The sequence below is a fragment of the Lissotriton helveticus genome, chromosome 5_1, assembly GCF_964261635.1.
Source record: "Lissotriton helveticus chromosome 5_1, aLisHel1.1, whole genome shotgun sequence".
Taxonomy (NCBI): domain Eukaryota; kingdom Metazoa; phylum Chordata; class Amphibia; order Caudata; family Salamandridae; genus Lissotriton; species Lissotriton helveticus.
In genome coordinates this window covers 1,639,873,287-1,639,889,716 of record NC_136065.1, presented here as the reverse complement: position 1 = coordinate 1,639,889,716, position 16,430 = coordinate 1,639,873,287, and the positions used below count along the sequence as shown (strand labels likewise).

Below are 16,430 nucleotides of genomic sequence, written 5' to 3'. Positions count from 1 at the left end.
TTTTTGGTGGCCAGGTGTCGATAGGTTCATTGATAAAACTGTTAGAGAATGTACAGAGTGCTGTTCAAGTGAGAGAATGCTCAAAGTTTACACTCCACCTTTGAAAGTAGTGAAATGGCCATCTCAACCTTGGGAGAAGATAGCGTTTGACATTTCAGGTCCCTTTCACATGTTGCCTGAGGCATCACGCTATGCTTTGGTTATTATCGATTACCACTCCAAATGGCCTGAGGTCAAGTTTGTTTCTAAAGCTACCACTGAAGCTGTTATAAACTTTTTCAAGGACATATTTTCAAGAGAAGGTTGCCCATTATGTTTAGTAACTGATAATGGAGTACAGTTGACCTCGCTAGAGATGAAGGATTTTCTTAAAGAATGCAATATTGTTCACTGGCTTACTTCTGTGTATGAACCTCACGAAAATGGACAGGTGGAGAGATTCAATCGAGTGCTGAAAAACTTCATTGTGGACTCAATTAAATACGGTAGGAGTTGGGTAAGTGCGTTGAGAGAACGGTTATGGAACTATCGTATTACGCCACATTCAACTACCCAAGTAAGTCCTTTCAAGTTGTTTAAAGGCAGAAATCCTGTGTCTAAAGTTTTACCATGGTGGTTAAAAATGAAGCCTTCTCACTTTACAGGTGATAAAGTGTGTATGGATGATGTGGCCAAATGTGTTGAAAATAAACAACTCAAAACCAAGAGATGGTATGACAATAAATGGAATGTCAAGTCTCAAATTTTCAATATAGGAGATTGGGTTAGAGTTCTAAAACCTGGGCTGATGAAAAAAAGGCTTTGATAAGTACAGTGAACCTATACAATTAAAGAAAGTGTTTGATAACAGTGCCATGACACAAGATGGTAGAATATGGAATTTTTGTAGATTGGCAAAATGCCATCAATCTCATGTTTTAGACAGAGAGGTAGAAGGAAGATGTGTACAAAAATTCCCAAATGATTCCATTGCGCATAGAGTCAAGGTTGCAAAAAGGGTTATTAAAGTTCCCACAAGGTTTACAAATGATGTGTAACCAACTAATGTTTAAATGTATGCTTTACATTTGTATCTACATTATTTGTACATGTTGTTTATCCAATTTTCTTTTATCCCGTTCATTCCTTTTTATTAAAAAAGGGAGATGTGTTACATTCTCTTTTATTATATGTGTGTGTTCCTCTTTAAGTATCAAACCTGTCGCATGCACTTGCATGAGCTCCTGCGTGAGCCATGGCATGAGACATGGTATCTCTTAAACAGGTTCCACATTCCAGGGAGTTACTGAGGCTATGTACAGTACTAATTGATTCAGTTTAACTGTGGCCTCTGCACTGCTTGTTCTTGTATTTCGTGCTGCAATAAAATCCTGCTTAAACTTCTTCAGCATTTATTGAATATATCCAACAGAGGGGGTTATATAATGCTCATGTAAAGGTACAACAGTGAGGCACCCACATCATCTTCATTCAAAAGTGCTTCATAAAATAAAGTAATTCCAGCCAAAGTTCAACCACAATGGACAGAGGATGAGCAGAGGAACAAGCTTAGATCACAGACAACTACATAAAAAGAGAAGGAGAGCCTCAGAAAAACAGCTGGGACTTACCGCGTATCCACTGCAGTGCACACAGTCAGTCTGTCAGTAACCCAGACTCCCCACTTCCCATATCTAACTGGTGAGCACCACAGCAGCCCGTTGACTGGGAGGGTTCCTCACTGCATGAAATCATGTCTTTAACAGCAGGCTTTCAAGATAAGACTAAGTCTGGTATTCCCTCGAGATATGTTTTGGGAGCCAGCCAACCACAGCACCAGTAGCGTTCCTCCGTGAATACTGACACCACTGGTCTCCACTGCACTCTTCGTGGTGAACTGGACGCCAATCCCAAAAATCCACTCGCCATGGTAGAGTGCCCACTAAGACTTCTGAAAAAGTCTATTTGTACATTAAATCCATTTTTTTACGTGGTGGGATCCTCAGTCCAGTTGGGACAGTGGCCCTTTGGGCAGTCTGAACTTTGGAGCATTTTGGCAGAATCTTAGCCCCCTGTGTTCGACCCTACTGGGTTGTCTCTCCTTGTAGCATCCTGCCTCGCACCGTTGTTCCACTGACTTGTAAACACTACCATAGTAAAGCATCTGAGTGTCACAGATTTCTAAACCTAGCTGAAGCTGCACAAACATGTCTCTTTTGGCCAAGAGTGGCCGTGTGTCCCCAGGACATTCCTATTAGTGCACTTTTCCACAGAAGGCCTCATACCGCATGAGTGCTACCTGTCAGTTTGAGGCGTAGCTTGGTCCAGGAAGTTACTAGGACTGTTTGTGTCTGGGCTCTCGAGTGTAACTGTTTACTATTCCATAACTAAACAACAGCGCCAAACCTGGACAAAGCCCAGTCACAGGTGGACGGCCCAAGATCCAGGGAAAGCTACATGCACCGTACAAGGGGAGCTCCACAGAGAGTCTACTGTGCAGAACCAGGATAAGGGACATTTTGGTGAATGTGGAGGTTTTGGAAACAACTTTATCAGTAGATTATGTGAGATGAGAGAAGGAGTGAAGAGCACCTACGTGCTAGTGATTAGTTGTGCCTCAAATAGTGGGACAGATGCCCCCCAGGAGCAGAGGCAATGGGTGAAGCAGCTCACAAGAGGGGTTGATGGAGAAGACGGGTAGGTGTGAGATTGGTGGCCCCCTCAACCCCACAGGGGGATTTAACAACTACAGTCACCCATTGCCCAATATCCTTTAATGATATTTTATGTGGACCAACCCTACAGACACACTGATGAAGGTGCAGTGATTCTGTGCAGGGAATCCATCACAAGTCAACAGAGATGCCATGTAGAGAAGAAACAGGAAGTGACTAGTGTACCCTCTGCCCTGTCTCTGTGGACAAGTCTGGCTCAATGGTTAGAGCGGCAGACCATGATGCAGAGGTCTGGCCCGGGACCAGGGGTCAATTCCCGCCTCGGCGGGTTTTGGGCTCAATTTTCCCGGACCTGATAATTCTCGCCTCAGTGCCTATTCTAATCATGGGTCCCACTCTGCAGCTCTGGGCAATAGCTTGCTTAATCTCCACAACGGCCCTAGCAGCGCTGTGATGCCTGGGTTTACCTTGGGGGTGCCCAGGAGTGGGCACTTCACAGGGAAAAACCAGGAAGGGTTCCACAGCGGTATGAATACAGTGCCAGGACACCCCTTTGCTGGGGCAGCAGTGCGCTTTACAAGCACAAATTCATTTCATTTCTGTATGAAGCACTCACACAACAGGAGACAACATGGGCAGACGGATGCAGAAACAGGCCGGGTTGTCTCTTAAATCCTGTTGCGGCTGTGTACCACTAGCTACGCCAACGCGTATGTCTTGGGAACCAGAGGAGGTTCTTGATCAACACTCACTAGCTGGGGAATGCATGGGAGAGGAGGCAGGAACAGGCTTTAGGCCCCTGAGTACAGGGCACACTTAGACCCATCCCCTATCTGACAGCATTGTGTGAATCAACACGAGCATCTCCCCAGCACGGGCGGAGACACGCCTGTGAGGCTGCACGCGCTGCATGGGTCACCCCTACTTGATCTCTCGGCAGGGCTCAGTGCCTATTGTTTCTTAGGGCTTGCATTTTTCCAATCTGAGCTCAAGAAGGAGGGAGAAAGAAGGAAAGAGTTCAAATGAGAAACAGCAAATGGCCTAACAGGACAAGACAAAGAAAGGAAACAGAGAAGAGAAGGTGGGAGCATAATAATAGAGGGAGAAACCTATTAAAAGAGCACACATCAGGGGGCAGAAACAAATAAAATGGCTGCCCCACACTATCACCAAGCACACTCTGAATCTCTGCACACACAGGTGACCACTCTTACCTGTTGAGCTGCATGAAGACCAGGTTCCAGATCTCCACCACCTCGGGGCTGTCGCGGTTCACCAGGGCTGCGGCATCACGTCCGCCCACGTGGTCGTAGTGAATCTCGGTACAGGGACCACAAGGGCCCGTCTCGCCCATCTCCCAGAAGTTCTCTCTCAACCCAAAGGGTAAGACGCGGTCGGGGGGTACTCTGAAAAGGAACAGTGAATCCATGAGGGTAGTCACAGTCACAGGTTTTCAAGTGCCGCAACTTTGCCAATGCTCCTTGGAACCCAAGTTTCTAAGAGAGGCAAACGTCTCCATGGCCTCTATGCTACAATATGCCTGGAGGCCCCTCTAAAGCTTCCTATGTGTCTGTGAGGTCGATGCAACCACAGGAGCAGCAGTCATCTCCATACAGAGGCAGAACATTGCTATGGTTGTCTGATCCACGCCCTCTAAAACCAGGAACTCTGAGCCGCAGTCCGAGATCCTCAATTGGACAATGATATCTGGAGCTCCTACCTTCCTTTGCCTCCTTCATGGCATATGACGAAATTGATAGAGTATCAGAGCAATATAAAACGTGACATATATAGAAATAGGGAACGGTGACACTAATACTTATATCAATCAATTGGGATTTGTAAAACGCGACTAATCGCTCGAGGGGGCATTCAGGCGTTGGCACCTCTATGCAGCACAGTGCCTTGACGCTCTCTTCTAGTCTCGTTGGTGCTAAAAAGTTGATCTAACGCACAGACTAAGCGCGGCACTCTGCAGAGTGAACTGCAGAAGCATCATCTATGAGATACTTTGACCTTCATTAGGTTTCTCTCTTTCCAAAGACAAGCAAAGCTAATCAGAGAGGAGAGGAGTTGGCCTAGCGGCTAGGGCGGTTGACCTCGAATCTGGGGAACTTGGTTCGAGTCTCGCCAATGACGCTGAACATCCTATGATTCTAGGCAAATCACTTAATCTCCCCGTGCCTATCAAAAATCATCAGTGTCCTCATGTAATGCAACTGGTGCTATGTAAAGCGCTCTGATACGCGATTCGGGTCAAGTTCGCGCTATATAGAACTCTGTAAATAACAAGCATTTGCAATGCAATAGGTTTCGCATTTATGAGAGTATGAGCTATTGGCATTTTAAATGCCAATGCCTTTTATTTATGTGTTGTTTTTAAAACAAATAAATACAAGCATTTGAAATGCATTCGGTCTCGCCTTTGGGACCTTTTAAGTATTTGGCCATGCAGCATATTATCGCATATTATTGCAACATACTTTAATTACAGAAATGTCAAATTCAAATTCAAATTCAAATTTGGCTTTATTCGATTTATCTGCGAAAATCATAAAAGCATACAAGTACATTTTATACAACAAATTTTAAAAGGTATTCCCCATCAAGAAATTTATAAAACAGTTATCCATATGTAAAAAGTCACAGATAAAGATATGGCCAAAAGCCTCATGTTAAAGCGTCTAATAAAATTTAAACATGTAGGGCTTACATCATAGAATTTCTATATTTCATTACTGACATTAAAAACCGAGAAACAACAAAGATGACATACACCTCATCTAGCAAAAGTATCTTCAAATAAGCATACAGAAATGTCTCTTTATGAAGCCATGTGTGCAAAGAGAATAAGGAGACTAGGTCCTTTAAGGGCTTAGAGTTGGCATAATCAACGTGGACGCCCCTGACACAAAAACATTCATTCACTTGCTAGCTGCAATCTAATGCTAAGCTTCTGTATCTATGATAAGGACAGTCCGAGGAAGCAGACAACACGGCCAGTTGAGAGTGGATGTGGTGTAAGAGGAGAGCTGTCTGATTGGACCTGGGGTCTAGGTCCGAGCCTCGTGTGAGCTCAGAATGCTGTGATTCTGGGTACATTTCTTAAGCTCCTGTACCTACCAAAAACAAGTGCGTCCTAGTGTAATGTAACTGGTGCACATGTAAAGCGCTCTAATTCTTTCAGTTCGAGCTTGGGCTATATTACAAAAAAAGTACTTGGTGTGAGTAGCAGTGCCAATTGACAGGCGGTGCCAGCATGTACAGACTTGCTTTCGTACATGCCACTCAATACTGATGGCGCCCAGCTGAGGGCAAAGAAGGGTGCACAAGAGAGCAAACTCTTTCAGGGGCATTTTAGAGCAGGTTGTGCTCCTACAGCTGCCCAGGCTATTTGCTCTGTACTTTTGCAGAGGGCTTTATTCACTGAGTTCTTGTTACACTCCCTTGAGTAATGCCTCGCTCACTGCCCTGGTCATGGACCCGATACAAATATACATCTGTGCGGCATACTGTGATGAGTAACATGCCTCTATGCCACCAGAAGCTGATGCCAGCGAACAGCACATGCTCAAGAGAAAATGCCGGGGTTGTGGAGGGTAACAGGCCAAGCTAAAAGAACCTTACACCCACTTCAGTGGGCACGGCAACAAGGTATGTGTTGCTATGCAGTTACATGGTGGCATGACATGACTACTAAGCCTAAGTGTATGGGGTGGGTTAGGGAGGGCTAACAGTTAGAAAAATTGCAATACATGGAGAGTTCTCGCACGGCGAGCGTAAGAAACACAAATTGAGCACGGAAGGGACGAGGCCACGAATGCATAAGGCTCCCCAGCACAAACAGTTGAATTATGGGAAGGATTTAAACTGAAATCTACATTAAATGTTAATGTTAATGTTAGTGAGATTTATAGAGCGCGCGAATACCCGGAGGTGTCTTGGCGCTAGACCAGAGTAGTACCTGAGATCACGGAGAACAGTGAAATTAGTTTGAGAAAAGCCAGGTTTCTAATTGTTTCCTAAAGGAGGATAGGGAGTTCAGTCCTCTCAACGATGCAGGGAGAGCATTCCAGAGTTTTGCTGGTAACTTCTTTAAAACAAAGAGTTCTTCATTGAATTTGCTCCTAACAGCACCTACACAGGTTGCTGCAACTTAGGTTACACTCTTCGCCGTTGCCATAGTTTCTCCTTCGGGGGAGAGGGTGTGGGGGAGGGATGGGGGGTAGTTTGATGCAATGTGTTCTCCTCCCAATTAGGACACCTCAGTAAAGAAGAGACCACACAATTAAACGCAGCTCCCCTGTAGCAAACAAAAGTCAGAGGTTTGTAAAGTCTGCAGGGTGGCAGTGTTATTACAACCCCAGTAGAAGAGATGTGTCTCGGGGAGCGCAGCACTGCAAGCAGAGGCGAGGAGGATCCGTTTCCAGTACATCATTAAAGTGTGAAACGCCCCCGGGGAAGCCGCGCGCACATGCTTTAGCCCGTCAGTAAATGCACAATGTCATTTTAAGTTGTTTAAAGTTAACATCACGTTGGCTTTTAAAAAGCACAAAAGGAAGCAGGAATGGAAACATGCACAGACGAGCGGCGGCGTAAACTAACAAAACATGCGTCCCCCGCCGGGGCTCCTATGGGGTCTGCAGCAACTCTCAGCTGGCTAAAGGCTGGCTGACCCTGCGCGTCCTTGCTTGTCTGTGCTCCGTGCACCCACCAGCTGTCATGTACAGAAAGTGATGCTCTGATAAATGAGGGCGGCGAGCTGTCGCTGTTGTGCATGTGTTATGGACAGGTCAGGAAAAATAAAGTGTGAATTCACCCAGCCAATTCTATGACAAAACAAGCATTTGCAAATGCAACAGGACTCGTATTTATACGAGACCTATTGCATTTTAAACGGAAGTGGGGACGTCAACGAAGGCATGAACGGGAGTTGAGGTTAGGGGTGGTGGTGGGACGAGAATTCACAGATTGCGGGAGGGAACGGGGGGAGGCAAGGGAACTAATTTGTTTTTAAAGTAATGGGGCTGAAAGCCATGGAAGGATAAAAATGATGACATGGCCGTCAGGAGGCGGGACTATCAAGCTGAAAACCAATTACAATACAGCATTTAGTATTTAAGCCAATGAAAAAACTGCCCGGGAAGTGGGCGGAGCGTCCCCGCAACACTGTATACTGCATACGTCGCAAAGTGAACAGCGAATGCGCGCTGCAACGCTAGGCGAGACCTAATAAAGCCATTTAATGCCATTGTGAATTCCTTGAACACACATCCTGTGAAGGCCGCCTTGAATCCATTCTTTAATACTAAAGCCACACAATGTATGCATTAGACGCTCAGTTTAGGTAGGTGTGCCTGACAAGATGCTGTGCTGCTGGAGTCTTCAAAACAGTTGACCTAGAAACAAAGACAGCAAATCACGATTTTCTAAGTCACGTCCAGGTAAGTCAGAAGTTGGTGCGGGCCTGGGTTATCAGACCTGTCGAGGGACCTGTTCCAAGCTTAAAAATGTCTTGCAAGAAAAGAGAAAAAAACCACACACCCAGCTTCGGCTGCCATCTAATCTTATAAACAGGACAGCTGTGCTTGATAAAAATCGATAAACAAATGGTGAAGCATGAGCACGGGCTCTCAACATGCACGGGCCTGTAGAATAATGACTCCCCTGCGCCCCCCACGCTTCTGAAGGGCTTAGTTACCTGATATACACACATATTACAGTCCCAGCCTACTTTTCCTAAAAACTGGCGCTATTTATGCTGCTTTTCACGATCTATTTTGGGATGGGGTCGAGCGATGGTCCATTTTCAAGTTCCTTCTGCCCGTTCTGCTTTTCTCCTGATTCCTTGGAGGGGACCGTAAACACAATGTATAAGGGTGACATACATCCCTCTCCAACCCCTCTAGACATGTGCACGGGTGGGGCAAAAGAATAATTTGTAAATGTCCGTACGCGTCATGTGGAAAATGAGCCACACGTCAAGGAGCCATGTCAGAAACAATATGCTGTCATGCAAATACTGATTTGTGCACCGTCGTTTGCACAGCTGTCGAAGTATTTCTGTCATTGTTATGCCTAATCATTACGTTGTGCACACACCTGTGTTTGTGATAAGTGCAGGTGCGAATATTACATTTTCAGCAGCTGTTGCACATTAAATTAAGTTGTGTCGAACTCGGAATCTGATGAAATATTATTTTGACATATTCTCCTCTACATCAATACATCAGGCTGGGGTTTGTTTTATTGCTCTGCACCTGGCCTGTCTGTTTTCTGGGATGTGAGCTTTTGAACATCTAAAGACCTGCTATGAAGACATTTCGAGCTAAATCGAGTTACTTGCATTTTGAAACTATTTGACGCTGCATGTGCCTTTCTGTTGATTTTTTTTGTTACCTTGTAAAATGTTCCTTATATTTTCCTACTGGGCATACATTAATTAATGTTCAAAAACCCCGTGCCGCAACTGCAACTAGCAAAACGCCTTTTCACATATGGCTGAGTGGAATTTAGACAAGTGAAATGAAAACAAAATATGTGAACTTATCTGGTGAGACATGGAATGTGTGTTGTGCTAGTAAACATGGTGGTGCACCACAAAGTACATTCCTCAAGCGCACATGCTCAAATAAAGATAAATAAGAAACAATAAACGTCGAGTGCAGACTGCCTGGTTGAGAAAGGCTTGATGCCCGCTTGTTTATATGTCCGATGCTGAAACTCGCGAGAATCGTACACTTCTTAAGAACATGTTGAGACGGATGGATTATTGGCTGGGTCAGTAGCGAAGCAAGGATGCTACAGGTCCTGGTGGAAGCAAGGACACTAGCCACTTTGATTGCTGCTGGGGTAGTAAAATACAGCATTGATCAGGGTTCAAGGGGCCCCTCAAAACTATGGACCCCTGCTGCACCAATGATAGCTACACCCTTGCGTGTGTTGTATCACAGCGAAGCATTTGGGCACCATCTGTGACGTCAACTGCCACTTATTTGGTCTTTACAGGATGTATCAATCCGGCACAGAGGATGTTTGCAAGCAGAACTTAATTTGAGGTGGTGGTTGCACGTGCTCAAGGGCCTGCTGGGAGCAAACTTCTATTTTGTACATTTGCAAGAAGAGGGTGGCAGTGCCAAAAAAAGGTTCTACGTAGTGGGCATCAGGAGGGAGCATGCTGTATCCCAGGAGAGCAGTGCCTGCTTCACCAATGTGTCTGCTTACCCCCAGCTGTCAGTCACAGACAGCGTCCACTATGAGAATGCTTACTGACTTTACAAGGGCAGCCAGGAGTCTACTGGATTAATCCTACAGCACTGATACATTTCCTTCAGATTTCAAGGGTAATGTAAACCCTCCTTTCCACCCCCCGTTTTCTTGCAATTCATACGTAATATGTTGACACTGTGACTCGCAAAGACATTTGCATCTTGTAGTGCCACTAAACTACATAGCAGTTTTGCACCGCATAAGTTTTGCAAGGATCATAAGCATTTAATGCAACCAAACATTATTTGTACTTTTGACACTCATGCAATATGGTGGCGTGCTTGGAAATGTGAACAATGCTGCTTTCTAAGACTATCCAGTAAACACGATAGATGGCGAAATATTTTAAAAAGTACCTTTGCCATCTCTGGATATGAACATAAAGATACAGATGCATTCAGAAAAATCTCAAATATGAATGAGATATCAAAATTAAAGTGACATACCTGCTGCATCAAACTATTATTATACTCAATGAGAAGATAATGCAATGGCCCTCATAACACACTATTCTAATAAGAAGGAATACCATCTACACCTCTGCTTAATTACCTCCACTAATTAATAAAACTAGCTGTGCTGTCACATGGTTGAACTGTGACACTTGTGGATAATAAGGATAAAAAATTCAGTCAGGAAGTCTCAGTGGGTTAAATACTCGCCACAGAGAAAGCGAGTGATCTGCAGGTCATGCGTTCAAACTTTAGCTAGGTCAACTCAGCCTTCCAGCCTGCTAAGGTCGGTAAAGTGAGTACGATTTAATTGAGTAACAGCCCCACCTGTCATTTACAACACTTAGAAACGAAGTATGAAGCCTATATAAAGTTATTTGTAATATTACCCAGAATATGGTTCTCACTTTCGTTTTGAAATGTAATTGTCAATCAATCTGCAACCCGTATCAGGCATATTTCTTAGTCATTTAAAACAACAAGGAGGACAAAGTTCCATTTGAGCAGTTGTGTAAATTCGACAAAAGCATGTGAAATTAGCTTGCTCTGGGTTCGCCCTTGTGCAGATCTACGCCTGGTGCAACACCCACCTGCTTTATTCCGAAATGTCCTGCAAAGTTTGTTGTGTTTGTGAGCTACAGAATACTGGAAGAAAATACAGGTTAATATTCAACACGATAGACTTAATCTGGGTGAAAACGAGGCAGCAGCTCTCAATAAAGTTAGAGTCATAGAACAAAGGTGTGCCATTGCTAAGGGCACTCAGTGTGTATTCAGTGCGCTGGGGAGGTCTGGCATCTGAGGGCTCGAAACGGGTCGGTTTTAGTCAGAGATGAAAACAACCTTCAACGGCTTTGCGGCCAGAGCTGTAATGTTCATCTCCGAGAAGCGAAGGAGGGTCCCAGCGCCCCGTCCCCAGCACAGGCAAGTTCTGCCCTCTACCAAAACTTTCATGAAATTAGGGCTAAAGCAATCAACTTTACATTTAAAAACACACACTAGGGTCTTCTGACATTGACCTGCATTGACAGGAGAAACTCTTTGAAGGGACGTAGTAGGAACTCACTTTTTTGTTTGCTACTGAAAATAGTAGTATCGTGGTATTTACAGCTCCTGGAAGGGCCGACGCGTGGTATGACGCGCTACAGAAAACGCATGGTTATTTATTATTGGTATTATCATGAAGTTCGGACGCTCCATATAAGTTATCTAAGAACTACGAACCCCTCACTTTAGAGCTGAGGGGCAAATCAGCAGAGGAGCCCGACTTCGGCGACAGCGGTCACTTTCACCAATCACAGAAAAATGCTCTTAACAATGCAGCGCGAGCCAGGGAAGGGGCGTGTGGTATCCCCATATACCAAAAATAAGAAAAGTCTCGCCGTAGTAGAAACGAGGAGCCCGAAGTTTTCCTGGTATTGCTCAAAGTTTCCAGGTAGTCTGCAGAGCCCCCGGGGAGGGCAGAGGTGGTCTGCCTCCAGCCTGCAGACGAAGGAGCAGCGTCTTACCTGATGCTACAGCCCGGAGAGCAGGCTCTGGCGCTCGAGCGCTGCTGCCGCTGCCCTGGAGGAGGATGCACTGAGCGCGACCATGAACTGCAGGGAAGACCAGGGAAACAAGAGTGCGCGCGCCCGGAGACACTGCGCCGTCGCCGTGCATGTGCACGTTGGCTGTCCTGCGCAAGCTGTGATAAGAAGACACGCCGAGCCAAGTTAGTTGATGTGTGTGTGTAAACGCGGGGGGTTCTGTATGTATGAGTCTGTGTGTACCTGCGTGTGTGTGTGTACCTGCGTGTGTGTATGCGCAGCGGGGGGGGGGGGTCTGTATGTGTGTGTGTGCGTGCATGTGAGTCTGCTTCCAAGGAGCCATGGGAGACAGGAAGCGCGCACGACCTGATCCCAGTTCGCAAGGTTGCGCGTGCATGTCACTTGTCTCCTGTCTCCCTTGACTCCTTGAAAGCAGAAACGATCACAATAGAGTTTCGCAGTGCGAAACCTAAAAAACTGCTGGTGTTCAATTTCATACAATCAACTTTACTGTTTCAAAGTTGCACATTAACGAACAAAAGTGTTCTGTAATGACGATTAATCATGGTTTGGTCTCTAAGCATAGAAGAAGGTGAGAACACGCACCACATAGGTATATATGTCTACCGAGGGGGCTGTCCTGCCCAGATGCACACAGCTCCTTCCCCCTCTCCGCCTGGGTCTCACATAAGCAGCGGGGAGGTCTCCTCTCGCCCATCACAGGCACTCCTCTATCAGAGGCACTCAACGCATTTTCCATCAGCAGTATTACTGCCATTTTGAAAGACTTTTTAATACAAATGTGGTTATTTCATGAAAGGTGATGGAGTAGAATTGGGCAAACTGTTTATCTACCTAAGCAGGGGGTGAAAAATGGGCCATCTGATGTCATACAACATGCAAAAGGCCAACAATTTTTTGATGTTTTTTTTATTTTAAACTCATAATAGGTGCAGCAGTTGCTAAACAGAATGTCTTTGCATCAACCATTTAGAACTTCCGTCAAAGTGCTTATATGTGGATTTCATTTGCATTTTAATCATTTCATTATATACATATCTATATATATGCATATATATATATGTGAGTCAATAGACATATAAACGCTAGCTTGACTCTTAATAGCTTGCTTTTCCTTCATTCAACACTTCTACGACTTGTAGGTGTTGTAAATAATAGCTGTTATATACACCCCTTAGCTGTATTATTTGGCTAGTAAGCACAAGGAGATGATGGACGGAGCGCTCAAACTTTTCAGACACTCACCCCCAGTCGCAGATCTCGGATGAACCCATCATCGTTCTTTAGTTCACTTCGCCAACCTAATTCAGGCTCAGCCATATGCAAATCAGTCTGGACCCTGTGCCTCATGGGAACAGTCAAGCCCGACGTGGGTCCCTTGCTCACTTTGCCACTGGATTCAAGATAGCCTGGCTGATGAGGGCTGCTACCCCGAAACCGGTCCTCGAAAGCTTGTTTCCGGTCCAGGGAAGACAAGGCTTGGCAGTTCGGGCGGGACTGTTCCCATGAGGCACAGGGTCAGACTGATTTGCATATAGCCATGTCTGAACTGGGGTGGCAGAGTGGGCTAAAGAATGATGATGGATTCAGCCCAGATCTGTTGACTGGGTGTGAGTGTCTAAAAAGTTTCAGCGCTCCTCTGGCATAGTTACACACAAACATACATGTGCATTCCATGTGAGCTCTGTAGAATTGTTGACTTTCATGATTAATCAGCCTTATCGTACATGCAGTAGTTCCTTCACTTGGTTGGGTTTGATTTATTTTGCTTTGTGCCTGGTGGGGTATCAAAACTAAAAGAAATCTAAAAAACATAGGTTTCTTAATGATTCGCATATTTCCAGTTCACTTTATTCAGGAAGTCTTTTTTAGGTCTCGGCCTAGAGACGCGCTGAAAGCGCGTTCTCGGCAGAGAATTATTGCAATCGTTTCAGTCTCCAAAGCCGACAAAAGGAGACAAGAGCTGGGCACGCGCCCAGCATTCTCAATGGGAGAGGTGCGACAAGTGCTGGCCACGCGCGGATTCAGTCGCGCGCACGCTCACGGCGCCAGCGTCCCCACCGCGCGCCGATCACTGCTCTCTTCCTGGCCGGCATCGCGAAGTTTCATAAGGCAGTGAAGGCACTGAGAGGTAGGTGCTTGTTCAGAATGTTATGTCCTCTAATTGCTTGGACTTGCGGGAGTGTTTGCAGTGTAAAGTACCGGAATGGCGGGAGCAAAGAATGATGTCAGATGTGCTTTGAAGGATTCTGCTAATGTACACAGAACATTCAGTACAGTCTGCTCTCTGAGCGTGCACGTTACTGATCACCTATTCTTTATTGGACACCAGGGTGCGCCATGTGTTTTTTTTTTATTCAACCCACCAAGATAAACGTGTCTATTCTCTTCTAGAAAAGAGTGTTAACCGTGACCAGTGTAAAATTAATCAGTAGCCTTGCCTGCTTTCAGAGTAGTGAGTGCAGAGTGGTGAGTAGTGAGTGGTGAGTAGTGAGTGGTGAGTGCAGAGTGGTCAGTGCAGAGTGGTGAGTGCAGAGTGGTGAGTGCAGAGTAGTGAGTGCAGAGTAGTGAGTGCAGAGTAGTGAGTACAGAGTAGTGAGTAGTGAGTGCAGAGTAGTGAGTGCAGAGTAGTGAGTGCAGAGTAGTGAGTGCAGAGTGGTGAGTGCAGAGTGGTGAGTGCAGAGTGGTGAGTGCAGAGTGGTGAGTACAGAGTAGTGAGTGGTGACTGCAGAGTGGTGAGTAGTGAGTGGTGAGTAGTGAGTGGTGAGTGCAGAGTGGTGAGTGCAGAGTATTGAGTGCAGAGTATTGAGTGCAGAGTGGTGAGTGCAGAGTGGTGAGTGCAGAGTAGTGAGTAGTGAGTGCAGAGTAGTGAGTGCAGAGTAGTGAGTGCAGAGTAGTGAGTGCAGAGTAGTGAGTAGTGAGTGCAGAGTAGTGAGTGCAGAGTAGTGAGTAGTGCGTGCAGAGTAGTGAGTAGTGAGTGCGTGCAGAGTAGTGAGTAGTGAGTGCGTGCAGAGTAGTGAGTAGTGAGTGCGTGCAGAGTAGTGAGTGCAGAGTAGTGAGTGCAGAGTAGTGAGTGCAGAGTAGAGAGTGCAGAGTAGAGAGTGCAGAGTAGAGAGTGCAGAGTAGAGAGTGCAGAGTAGAGAGTGCAGAGTAGAGAGTGCAGAGTAGTGAGTAGTGAGTGCAGAGTAGTGAGTAGTGAGTGCAGAGTAGTGAGTGCAGAGTAGTGAGTGCAGAGTAGTGAGTAGTGAGTGCAGAGTAGTGAGTAGTGAGTGCAGAGTAGTGAGTGCAGAGTGGTGAGTGCAGAGTGGTGAGTGCAGAGTGGTGAGTGCAGAGTGGTGAGTGCAGAGTGGTGAGTGCAGAGTAGTGAGTGCAGAGTAGTGAGTAGTGAGTGCAGAGTAGTGAGTAGTGAGTGCAGAGTAGTGAGTAGTGAGTGCAGAGTAGTGAGTGCAGAGTAGTGAGTGCAGAGTGGTGAGTGCAGAGTGGTGAGTGCAGAGTGGTGAGTGCAGAGTAGTGAGTGCAGAGTAGTGAGTGCAGAGTAGTGAGTGCAGAGTAGTGAGTAGTGAGTGCAGAGTAGTGAGTGCAGAGTAGTGAGTAGTGAGTGTAGAGTAGTGAGTGCAGAGTAGTGAGTGCAGAGTAGTGAGTGCAGAGTAGTGAGTGCAGAGTAGTGAGTAGTGAGTGCAGAGTAGTGAGTAGTGAGTGCAGAGTAGTGAGTGCAGAGTAGAGAGTAGTGAGTGCAGAGTAGTGAGTAGTGAGTGCAGAGTAGTGAGTAGTGAGTGCAGAGTAGTGAGTGCAGAGTAGTGAGTAGTGAGTGCAGAGTAGTGAGTGCAGAGTAGTGAGTGCAGAGTAGTGAGTGCAGAGTAGTGAGTGCAGAGTAGTGAGTGCAGAGTAGTGAGTAGTGAGTGCAGAGTAGTGAGTAGTGAGTGCAGAGTAGTGAGTGCAGAGTAGAGAGTAGTGAGTGCAGAGTAGTGAGTAGTGAGTGCAGAGTAGTGAGTGCAGAGTGGTGAGTGCAGAGTGGTGAGTGCAGAGTGGTGAGTGCAGAGTGGTGAGTGCAGAGTAGTGAATGCAGAGTGGTGAGTGCAGAGTGGTGAGTGCAGAGTGGTGAGTGCAGAGTAGTGAGTGCAGAGTAGTTTAGAGCAGAGTAGTGAGTGCAGAGTAGTGAGTGCAGAGTAGTGAGTGCAGAGTAGTGAGTGCAGAGTAGTTGTAGTGTGTTTATCTAGGTACCTATATTGATACTCCTATTTCTGACCCTTGTCCGGTTATTAATCACTAAATGGCCATACAACGGCACAGAAACCCATCTTCAGATTAGGTCATAGCGCATGCTGTCACATTAAGCAAGCCCTATCCTCCAGCCACCTAGAAAGCACAACGAGTTCTCAAAACAAATCAAACCTCAAGCAGACCTGGGAAATCCCCCGCAGCTATTGTTTTGATTACGATTAATGAGAACAATGGTCCTTAGATTTAAGGATTATTAACATTTCAATGGCATATAGACTCCAATCAGT

General features: G+C 45.8%; 1 pseudogene across 1 annotated transcript in view; it reads right to left on the bottom strand.

Moving 5' to 3' along the window:
- LOC144755677 (alanine--tRNA ligase, mitochondrial-like) overlaps positions 1-16,430 on the bottom strand; it is a 191,697-nt pseudogene that overhangs the window by 146,127 nt on the left and 29,140 nt on the right. The window contains exon 4 of the transcript XR_013594951.1: positions 3,869-4,060. The product of XR_013594951.1 is annotated as an alanine--tRNA ligase, mitochondrial-like (transcript). The remainder of the gene's footprint in view (positions 1-3,868; positions 4,061-16,430) is intronic.